Below are 11,571 nucleotides of genomic sequence, written 5' to 3' on the forward strand. Positions count from 1 at the left end.
GGGAAGGGACAGTTGTAGAAATACTATGGATGGAGATGACCTCTTCTTATATGTATTATGTAACAAGCAGTGGTTATCGTCTGTCCCTCGATACGATGATGACATCCACTCAGGACCGTGAGTTTCTGCCATGGGTCTTCATGAGAGTGAACAGGTCAATTCTCGGCCTACAGACCTTTGGACACATGGGGACAGGATGTCCCACGAGGTAGTGAGATCCAGGGTGCAAGATTTGCTTCCTGTTACTTCTTCTTAGCCGCCGTTCTGCCTCATCATGAAGACCTGGGACTCACAGCGCGCTGCAGCTTGGGGGGCAGGTTTTGGTCATTTTGAATGGTGATAAGCAAGTTCCTCGCAGTCATTAATATAAATGCTGCAGCGTTTGAATTAACGTTTCAGAGTGTCTTTGGAGCATTTTTTTGTCCTCCCCTGGCATGTTGTCCATTTGAGATTTGAGGAAACAGGACTTGGCGGATGCGACGCTTTTCGATTATCCGGACACAGTGCGCAGTCCATCCAAGTTAATTTTTCAGAAACAAAAACAAAAGTACCTGAAAAAGCTCAGCAGGTCTGAATACAGTTAACGTTTCCAGTCCGAATGACTTTTCATCAGTTGAACAGTCATACGGACTCGAAACGTTAACTGTATTCCTCTCCGCAGATGCTGTCAGACCTGCTGAGATATTCCAGGTATTTTTGTTTTTGTTCTAGATTTCCAGCATCCGCAGTATTTTGCTTTTATCTTAATTTTTCAGGAGTTTGGCCTGAATGCTGGTGGAGCTGCCTTCAAGAACGACACTACAGTTTGTTCGGCAGTGCTCCCACGGAATCTGGAGGGTGCCGCGGAGACATTGCGGATGGAATTTATCTACCGCTCTTATGAGTTGCCGATGCGCAGTTAATTAGTATAACGTTGTATGCGACCCGTCAGCCTATGTCTTGTTTGTGAGAGCGAGACACATACTTATCTACTCTTCTCTGCTCCATTTTCCCTAAATTCAGCCTCCCAGAATCTTTCATAATTTTAAAAACCTGTATGAGACCAGCCTCCAGTCTTCATTCTTCAAGGGAAAAGGTAGACATCCTGAAAGTCATGTCGTGTCTGTTTCCCACTTGTTTATTTTTTCATAGTCTATGGGCGTCTTTTGCAAGCCCAGCATTTGTTGATCATCTCACATTATCCTTGAAGTTACGAGTGAAGCAAATTACTGTGGGTCTGGAGTCACATGTAGGACAGGTAAGGGAAGGGCGGATGATTTCTTTCCGTAAAGGGCATTCGTGAACCGGTTGGGTTTTTGCTACAATCGATGATAGTTTCATAGCCGCCATTACTGAGCCGAGATTTTAATTCCAAATTTACGAAATATTTTAATTTAAATCTGCTCTGTTGGGATTTAAACCCGTGCCCGCAGAGATTAGTCTGGCACCTCTGTATTGTTAGTCCAGTGACAGCAGATTCAGCTAATGATCGAGCCGCTTCATGAGAAGATTGGAATTCTCCCAAAGCATTTTATTAAACCGATTGATGCACAGCTTTTGTTCCAGTTGGACACATCAATAATTTAACGAACGTGATCAGTTAAACAAAATCAGTTAGAAATGAATGCACAAATTAACAAGAGCAGACATTTTGAGAAAGAGCCCTGCCATGTTAGGAAGGAAACGCAGAACCTTCAGCTGACGAGTGAGACCGCGGTTTTCAGGAAGTTAAACAGATTTCTACATAAAACGACCACGGCAGGACTCGAACCTGCAATCTTCTGATAACCTCACCAAGTACCATCGAAGTCAGACGCCTTATCCATTAGGCCACGCAGTCAAGTAATGTAATACTGGAACTGATGTTAGTGCCATGTAAATAAATATCGTGGCTGTATATTTTTCAGTTCGATTTTTGGATGATCCGCTGAATCCCAGATCCATGGCCTCAGGGTCTGAGTTCGACTCTGTGTCCTTCGTTGGAAAATAAGGATTGGGAGATCGGGAACTCAGTTCCTATTGTCCGCACCCTCTCCTCATCATTCTCCTGTAGTGTTTTGAACCTCTCTCACTCTCTGCCTCGTGGCCTCCCCTCAACCGCTGCTAAATTCCAGAAAATAAACCACAGAACAGCCCCTTCATATAAACCACGAACAAAGGAAGCCGTTCTTCCCGAATTAATGAACAATTTGATCGCGGTTTGCGACATGTTAAGGCGATAGTGTCAGAGAGAGAAACTTCAGCGATGGCGGGAATTTTGGAATTGGGGGAGGGGGAGGGGTCTGGGGGCTTTGGGGCTCAGTCAAAAAACAAGTCGTTTCTGGTGTGAAATTAGGAAACATCTCTCTCAGCAAAGGGGAATTTCAGAGATCCCATCGGGAAACAGCACTTTAATTTTAAATCTCAGTTTTATAGACTTGTATTCATCAAATATATGATGGATAAGCGAGAAAATGGGTATTTATCTGTCCCGGAAATTTGATCCTTGAACCATTATTGAAGACATTGAGTTATGCATTCACTGTAATCGAACCCAGGTTTCTTTGATGAAAAATAAGAATTCTACCCCTGAATCACCAATCCGCCCATCATGCTGAAATCAATTTATTTCCCTAAGTACAAGATCACTGCACTAAAACAGAAAGCAAACTGAAAGTAACCTGAAGAAAAGAAAATAATTTAGGGACTGTGACGCTGTTACAGAATCGGCAACTTCGGGAATCTAATCCGAGTTTCCCACGCCCTAGTGACGCATTGTGCTCCTGAACCAGCAATGCACAGGTTTGGACGGATTTCATAATTTTCAAACTATTTCCTAATCTGATTATCAAAGTATCACTTCCCTTATCATTGATCTACAGTCCCTCATTGTTCAAATCCCACGTCTGGCTTTCGGTATTTTTAATCACTCCACAGACAGAACTGTCAAGAGGGTTTAGAGAAAGTTAATAAAGATGAACTGTTCCCACTGCCTCAAGGGTCAGTGACCAACCAGGGCAGATTTTAATTCATTCGAAAAGGAACCAAAGGTAAGGTATGGAAAAGATTTTCTCGTAATAAATTCTTAGCATTTGGATTGTCTGCCTAATCGGCAGGCAAACCCATGACTGTTACCATCTGGAAGTGCAAAGGCAGCAGACACATGGGAACACCAACACGTGGAAGTTCCCCTCCAAGCGGCACATTATCCTGACTTGGAAATAGATCGCCATTCCTTCACTGTCTCTGGTTCAAAATTCTGGAAAGCCCTCTCTAACAGCACAGTGGGTGGACTTACACCACAGGGGCTGCAGCGGTTCAAGATGGCAGCTCACCGCCAGTTTCTGGGGGGCAATTATGGATGGGCAATAAACTCTGGCCTAGCCAGCGACGCCCACACCCATAAATAAATAAATCAGCCCCTACAATATTTTTGTTGTTGTTGTTATTTCTGTGTAGGTGTTTACCTGGATAAAGAAACAGGTTCTGATTAGCCCTTTGACAGACAGCCGAGATTGCGTCTATTAAGCCTGCGAGATCAGACTCCAATGTGTGCAGGGAATGTGGAAGAGCGAGAAGGAGGGAACATCCTGCGTTGGATAGGTTTTCTCTAAAAGAAAACAAAGGTTTGCTTTTCTTCAGCTGTTTTGACAACCACAAAATTTCACAACGACGCGTGACAACCACTGGAGAACTTCTCAAGTGTATTGGTCATTTTTATGTAGGAAATTGCTGAAATTTCCAACCGTTTGTTGCACATTGTCAGGCTGTATGTTCCTTCAGACAGGTTTCCATCTGGACACATGGAGCGAGCGGATTTGTTAACGTCAGTGGTTCAGGGGTAGATTCCTAACTGGCCAGACTGGACTTCTGGGTCAGTGGCTTAACATCATTTTTTCGTTTTCTGAATCCAGTTCTGGTCTCTGAATCATTCATATTTTTAATCATAAAACTGGATTTATCTTGGCATTACAGATCTAAGGTAATTGTTAAAAGAATGGAAAATACTGTCTTTCCGTCTCCCCTTACACAAGTTTACAATTCAAAGTACGAAAGCCCTTTAAGTAGGCAAGCAAAATGTGAGCAGAGTGTAAAGTCTTTGTAAATGAATAAAGATAGGTTGAGATGGTGGACAGAAGTTTGGTAGATACAATAATGTGGGAATATGTGAGGATCACCACTTTGGTGGGATAGATTAAAAAAAAACAATATTCTTTAAATGAAGAGAGATGGCAGAATGCTGTGCTGCAGTGAGACTTGGGTGTCCTTGTACATGTATCACAAAACAAAGCTACGTTGCAGGTACAGCAGGCAGTTAGGAAGGCTAATGTGGTGTTGGCCTTTATTGAAAGGGGAATGGAGTTTAAACTCGGACATTCTTGTGATAACTGAAGAGGGCGTTGATGGTACAAAACTTAGAGTATTGATTCCTGTTTAGGTCTCTTTCTTTAAGGGGGAATATACTTACATTGGAAAGAGTTCAGATTTGCCCTGAGAAGGCGGTGGTGAGCTGCCTTCTTGAGCCACTGCTGGGAGTGTTGACAATGACTTTGGTACTCAAGCCCTGGATTTAAATTTGGCTCTATAAACTTGTGAATGCCACTAACCGAGACATCCTGTGTAGAAGTAATTTATCAGGGTGAATAGCTGTTGTTGATTTGTTAGGAACTAAAAATAGAAAGATGACAGAGAACAAAGTTTCAAAACAGCAAGATGAAGCATTTCAATAAATAACTCTGCAATGTTTGCAAAGAAAACAGCACTCTCACCGAATGAGTGGGGACGTGCTTTGAATTCATTGAGTTGAAACTGATTTCTATGTGAAATTAACATGAATCAATCTCAACATCAGCAACTTGCATAGATCAACCAACAAATCCATGTCTCCCAAATTCTCTGTCAAGTGATTCTAGTGCCTGTCTTATACTATTGACAGAAGATTGAAGGTTTTTGAGTGAACTTGTCTGTTAAACTAAGTAACTACATCGGTTAGGTTCAGATGGATGTTGCATTTTGTGCTGTTAAATAATTCCATTAATTGATGGCGAATTGCCATAGGAAGCTGGGATTAGAAAGGGCACCTGAGTGTCCTCGGGCTGGCATGGACAAGATGGGCCTAATGACCTCCTTCTGTGCTGCAACTTTTCTATGGTTCTATTTCGCCGAATGTTTTGTTCCAGGAAACTGCCACTTAGTCACATCCTGTCCCAGGAAATTCCAACACTTACTGCCCTGTAAACCTCACTCAGACACTTGCTGCTCACCAATTGATCATAGTCGTGACTAACTTCCCTGATTCTTTATGGGGTAATTGAATCACAGAACATAATGAGAACATTCGGCCCGTCTGGAATCGGCTGGCCCTCTGAACGAGCAGCGCACCTGCTGCCACTCCACACCCTTTTCCCTGTAACACTGCTAATTTTTCTTTTCAGATCAAGATCAATACCCTTTTGAAAACCTCAATTGTCCCTGCCTCCAGTACACTCTCAGACACTGCATTCAACATCCTAAACACATGCTACAAGGGGAAAAAAAATTGTTATGTGGTAATTGCTTTTTTTGTAAATTAATTTAAATCTGTGTCCTCTTGTTCTGGATCATTCCATCAATGGAACGATTAAACCATATTTACCCATTCCACACATCTCGTGATTTTGAATACCTCTATCAAATCTCCTCTCAAACTCCATCTCTTCAAGAAACACATTCCCAACTCCAATCATTCAATGTGAATTAAGTTCCTCATTCCTGGAATCTGTCTTGTGATTTTTTTCTGCAATCTCACTAATGCTTTCACATCCTTGCTAAATTGTGGAGCACAGGATTAGATACAATACTCCAGTCGAGGCCGAAGCAGTGTTTTCTACAGGCTTCACATAACTTTATTGTTTTTGTACTACATGCTATATTGATGAAGCCCATGACGTTGGCTGTTTTACTGGTCATTCTTTCAACCTGTCCTGTGACGATAAATGATTTATGCACATATACACCCACATCCCTCTGTTCCCGCAATCCTATTAGAATTGTAAACCTTCATTTTGTGTTGCCTCTCCCTGCTCTACCTACAAAAACGAATGACACCATGCTACTCTGCAATAAATTTCAACTGGTATTTTTCCGCCCATTCCATCAACATTTCTAGATCCCTTTGGAATTCTAGACTATCCTCCTCACAGTTCACAGTGCTTCTAACTTTTGTATCACCGGAAAATGTTGGAATTGTGAGCTTGCAACAAGATCTGGCTGATGAATTACAGGAAGGGCAGGGGCCCTGACACTGGGCGCAAGAAATAGGAACAGCAGTAGACCACACGGCCCATCGCGCCTACCCTGCCATTTGATGGTATCATGGTTGACCTTGGGCCTGAAATCTATTTTTCCGCCAGTTCCCGATATCGCACAAGTCCCTGAGAGACCTGGGGAGCTCCACAAGATAACTTTCTCCAGTCCAAAATGCAACAGTTCACCACAAATCTTTGGTTCCCGTCACTCAGCTCATTTCGTATCTGTGCTGCTATTGTCCCTTCTTTTCAATGAGCTCTAACTTTCCTCAGAAGTCTTTTGTCCAGCACTTTATCAAATGCCTTTTTCAAGTCCATTTAAATCACGTCAAGGGCTTCACCCTCATCAAAATCCTTTGCTGTCGCATCAAAAAAAAACTAACTGAAGTTAAATAACACGATTTGTTCTTACCAAATTGTTAGGAAGTAGAGAGGTTTAAGGAAGTTATATTGGTATTTTCAATTGTTAGGAATGAGTTTTAGCTTTAAAGTTTAAGTTTGATTTGTATTTCTGTAAAACAAAACAAAAACAGAATTACCTGGAAAAACTCAGCAAGTCTGGCAGCATCGGCGGAGAAGAAATCAGTCAACGTTTCGAGCCTCCATGGCCCTTCGGCAGAACTGCAGCATAGTTTCAACAAGGGAGAAATATAAATTTATATTTATATTTATATTTCTCCCTTGTTGAAACTATGCTGCAGTTCTGCCGAAGGGCCATGGAGGCTCGAAACGTTGACTGATTTCTTCTCTGCCGATGCTGCCAGACTTGCTGAGTTTTTCCAGGTAATTCTGTTTTTGTTTTGTTTTGGATTTCCAGCATCCGCAGTAGCTTTTAGCTTTTTGTTTTTATCTTTGTATTTCTGTATGTGTGTTAAGAAAGGTCAAATGGAGTTTTAGTTTCGTTTTAAAAAGGTGCATGCATTTCTAATCAGGTTTACGACTTAAGAAGTTAAGCAAACACATCAGTAGAAGAATTGGGCTGTTGCCTAGCAAGAGGGAGGCAAAGAGGCAGGTCCCTTCCACAGACACACACAGAGGAGAGAAACCGCAGTTTTGATTTGGAAGCTGCGGACCTCGGTTGGCTTTTGAAAGTTGCTGCCAAGAGAGACTGGAAAAGGGAGCAGGTTGTTAGTCCCAAGCGAAAGAAAAATCCCAAAATCCAGGGGAGTGGATGAGGGGTAAGTCCAAAACAGACGTTCTGGTCAAAGGAAGGATGGGAACCTGAAACAGGTCCTGTTAATGAATTTAAGAGTGAGGGGCAGAGGGAATGGCTTCAATCCTCGTGTGAAAGGCGGAGTGCAGTGAAACTGGTTGACTCACAGCTTGACAAGCTTCTGTGGGGAGTTGAGGAGAGATCCATAGCATTTGGTTAAGGTGGTATCTGTCACTTCGTTTCAGGGTCTTGTGTGCCTTACCACAGGGTGCCTATTGATACATGGATTGTGTAATTACTGTGTAATTTAAAGAATAAAATAGATTATCCAACTTGCGTTATCCTTACAAATTTGTCTCCACCTGTAAAGTTATAATTGAGGGTGAAAGAGTATTGTAACATGATTCATCTTTTCTCGATGAATAACTGTTTTATTTATTTTACGCTAAAAGTTGATCAGCTGACTCCTATAACTCTGTTCAGTAGCAACTTTCCACGTGTTTAAACAAACAAATAAAAGTTAGAATCTATCAAGCTGGGTTCCACTCTGGGTTTAGGATTGTCCCAGGGTAATCTCTGCTGGGACCATAACATAATCCATCCTGGTTTTACTTATTAATGCGCATTTTCCCGAGGTAATTTTCATGTTGTCGGGAATTTTACTTTCTGAAAGGTAGCTCACCACCCAGGTTAAACTGACTGCCCTGTAGTTTCTGGGCTTATCCTTACACGTTTGTTTGAACAAGGATGTTACAATAGCAATTCTCCACTCCGCTGTCACCACCGCGAGTCTAAGGAATATTGGAAAATTGTGTCCTGTGTCCCTGCAATTCCTGCTCTCCTCCCTCAGTATTCTGGATGCACCTCGTCTGGTCCTAAACAACTTTAAGCACACACAGCCTATCAAATACCTTCTCCTGAAATTGTTTATTACCTTTACACTAAAATATCGATCGAGGTGAAACGGCTCACTTTCTGCTCAGTACAACTCCTAGAACACAAACAAAATATGATCAAATCAAATTCACACTATGGGGCTACCAGACCTGGCCGTCTCAGAGAAGACGACAATTCTCTCAGAGAATACAACAGCCGAATGCATTCATCCAGAAAATGGGGTTGTCTAATTAGTCTGTTCGGGAAACATTACAGTGCGATTAAGCGAGCAATTGTTTTTTTTTTCAAATTGCCTTCATTTCCTTCATGTGTGTTTCATTGATGAGTTCTCTGCAATGGTGGGTCCAGTTCTCAAACTTACCCCTGATATAAGTAAACCGCTCCACCTAGACCGCAATGAGTTTTCGACAATGCACTGGGCGACTTACACGACAAATAACAACACGTGAGAGCTCGCCTGAGATTTGAAACAGAGACCGCTCACATTTTCACTTATAAAACGTCCCATAGCGAGAATCACACGGCGAGACCAATAATGTAACTGTATGTATATAACTCAGCCAATATAGACATTCATTGGCACCCAAAAGATATCAGCCATTCTTTCAGAGCGCTCTAGGTAAAAGAGAACATTGAAGAAATACACCAGGCAGTGTCTAGGCCCAGGCAGTATCCATGGAGCCGGCAAGAAAACTCAAGTTTCAGTTACACTCATTCTCTTCTTGGGATAAATGAACTCATTCTCTTATTAGGATAAATTAACCGTCCGATTACATGAGCAACCGTTTCTGCATTTACTCCACCTGTTTTGCAGTGATAATTTGGTTATAATGACTTCTCAGGTTCTAAAAACTCGCCCGGGTTTAAGTAAAACCCGCCTTTTCGCTCGTAAAGAAATGTGTATTACAAGTGGTAACACACGAGGGCTCGCCCGGGATTTGAACCCGGGACCTCTCACACGATCATTTAACGAAAATCCCCGAAGCGAGGATCATACCTCTAGAACAACGAGCCTTCCACAGGTAAGCGAGATAACCGCTTTGTGTATTCATTGTCCTCCAGAGTGCCTCAACCCTCCTTTTGGGTTTCTGTCGTAACACCAGAAAACAATTAAGAATTACACCTCATGGCAGGCAGCAGCGTGGTCAGTGAAAGGGTGTTCACGTTTCAGGTCGATGACATTTCATCAGAACTCAGCAATGCTAGAATTGTGATCAGTTTTACACTGTAACTCCTTACACCGAGCTGGAACAGGAACTCGGTACCCACTCAGTCTGCCGGTGCGTGCGCCCTTCCTCCCACCGCTGACGTCCTCGTTGTTCAGCCGTTGACGGTCGCCCACTTGCCGCCTCTCACTCACTCCCCTGCTCCCGAATGCCAGGTGCACAGACGCCAGACCCTCCCCGCCTGGCTCGCTGCGCTACACGCCAACCCTTCTGCCGCACCGCTCGCTACCCGACTACCAAGCCCCTCACCTCCCTATCGGCACCTCCCTCCTGACCCCTGTCGCCGCCCATCTCACCACAAGAACTGAGGAGATGGTGACAAGCAGAACAACAAGTGAGGCGGTGAGGGGTAGGAAGCAGGCGGAGGAGCGGGATATTACTGAGGCCCCGAGCAGTCCGGCAAGCGAGACGGTGAGCAGGGCAGGGACAGCAGTGCCGAGAGAGGCACACAAGAACAAGAACACGAAAATCAGGAGCAGCAAGAGGCCATTCAGCCTCTCGAAGCTGTTCCAGCATGGCTGATCTGAATGTGGCCTTAACTCCACTTTCCTGTCTGCCTCCCATAATTCTTTACTCATTCCTTTCTCAAAAATATCTCCAACTCAACCTTGAACATTTTCAATGACCCAGCCTCCACTGCTCTCTGGGGAAGAAAAGTCCACAGATTAATGTCCCACTGAGAGAGAGAGAAAACAAATGACCTTCTGTCAGTCTGAAATGGGAGAGGCCGATATTTTTAAACTGAGTCACCTGATTGTAGAGTCCCCCACAAAAGGAAACATAGTCTCAGCAGCCACCCTGTCAAGTCCCCTCAGGATTATATATCTTTCAGTAAGATCACCTCCCATTCTTCAAAACTCCAATGGGTATAGGCCCAACCTCCTCAACCTTTTCTCTAAAGAAAACCCTTGCATTCCAGGAACCAGTCGACTGAATCTTCCCTGACCTGCTGTAATGCAATTATATCCTTTCTTAACAAAGGAGACTAAGACTGTCCACAGTCCACCAGATGCTGTCTCACCAATTGTGTATGACTGTGGGGAAACTTCCATAATTTTATATTCGATTCCTTCTGTAATAAAAGCCTACGTTCCATTCGCCTTCTTAATCACTTGCTGCATCTCTATACCAACTTCTTGAGGCTCATGAACGAGGACCCCCAGAACCCTCTGCACTGTAGAGTTCTGCAGCATTTCTCTATTCACATGATGCACTGCTTTTAAATTCTTCCTGCCAAAGTGGACAAGTTCACATTTTACCAAGTTATTCTGCATCTGAAAATTATTGACTACTCACCCAACCAATCTAAATCGCTCTGTACACTCTATATGTCCTTCTTCTACAGTGAAGGCAGAAACAAAATACCCGTTCAACAGTTCAGCCAGTTCCTTGTTTTCCATTATTAATTCTCCAGTCTCACCATCTGCGGGACCAACATGCACTTATAGAAATATTTATAAACATTTATAGAGTGAATTCCGGCTCGGGAGTGGGCCAGCGAGCGGAACACAGCAAAACAGTGTTAATTTCGGGCTGAGTTTGATCTGCACCATCTCCGCTGCTGAAAGTGACCTGGAACGTCACTGGCTTTGACGTCACAGACACTGAAACTCCACGTGTGGAGCGCGTGCTCTCTGCTGTTCCAGTGTCAACAAACTCAGCCAAAAGGTCTTTCCCATGTGGACCAACGTGAGAACTTCCCGGGAAGTTTACATTTACCCCTCCTGCCGTGGACCCTCCTCGAATGCCTCCGACTCTGAACTAGAGTCAGAAACTTGGGACAGATCCCAAACAATTAGCTTGCTAGATGCCCAGGAAAGGTTAAATAGTTTAAATTCTGGCCTATCACCTGGGTTACTGCGCAACCGAATACTCAGTCGCCCCGATCCGACCACCTGACCTCTCCGCGGATCTTCTGACTGGCTCCCAACCTGTATGTTGACACGGTCAAGCACTTAAACCATCAGACCCACCTACTCACTCACCCACCAAACTCATTCACTCAGCCAGCTATCTACTTACACACGTCACCCACCTAACCATTCATTCA

The 11,571-nt window shown here is 43.6% G+C and overlaps 1 non-coding gene across 1 annotated transcript; it reads right to left on the reverse strand.

The window, feature by feature from the left end:
• Positions 1–1,729: 1,729 nt before the first annotated feature.
• trnar-ucg (transfer RNA arginine (anticodon UCG)) lies at positions 1,730–1,819 on the reverse strand. Its single transcript is given in 2 exon segments — positions 1,730–1,765; positions 1,783–1,819. It is a non-coding gene; the product is annotated as a tRNA-Arg (tRNA).
• Between the last annotated feature and the right edge of the window lie 9,752 nt (positions 1,820–11,571).

The sequence above is a fragment of the Cetorhinus maximus genome, chromosome 31 (assembly GCF_964194155.1).
Source record: "Cetorhinus maximus chromosome 31, sCetMax3.hap1.1, whole genome shotgun sequence".
Taxonomy (NCBI): Eukaryota; Metazoa; Chordata; class Chondrichthyes; order Lamniformes; family Cetorhinidae; genus Cetorhinus; species Cetorhinus maximus.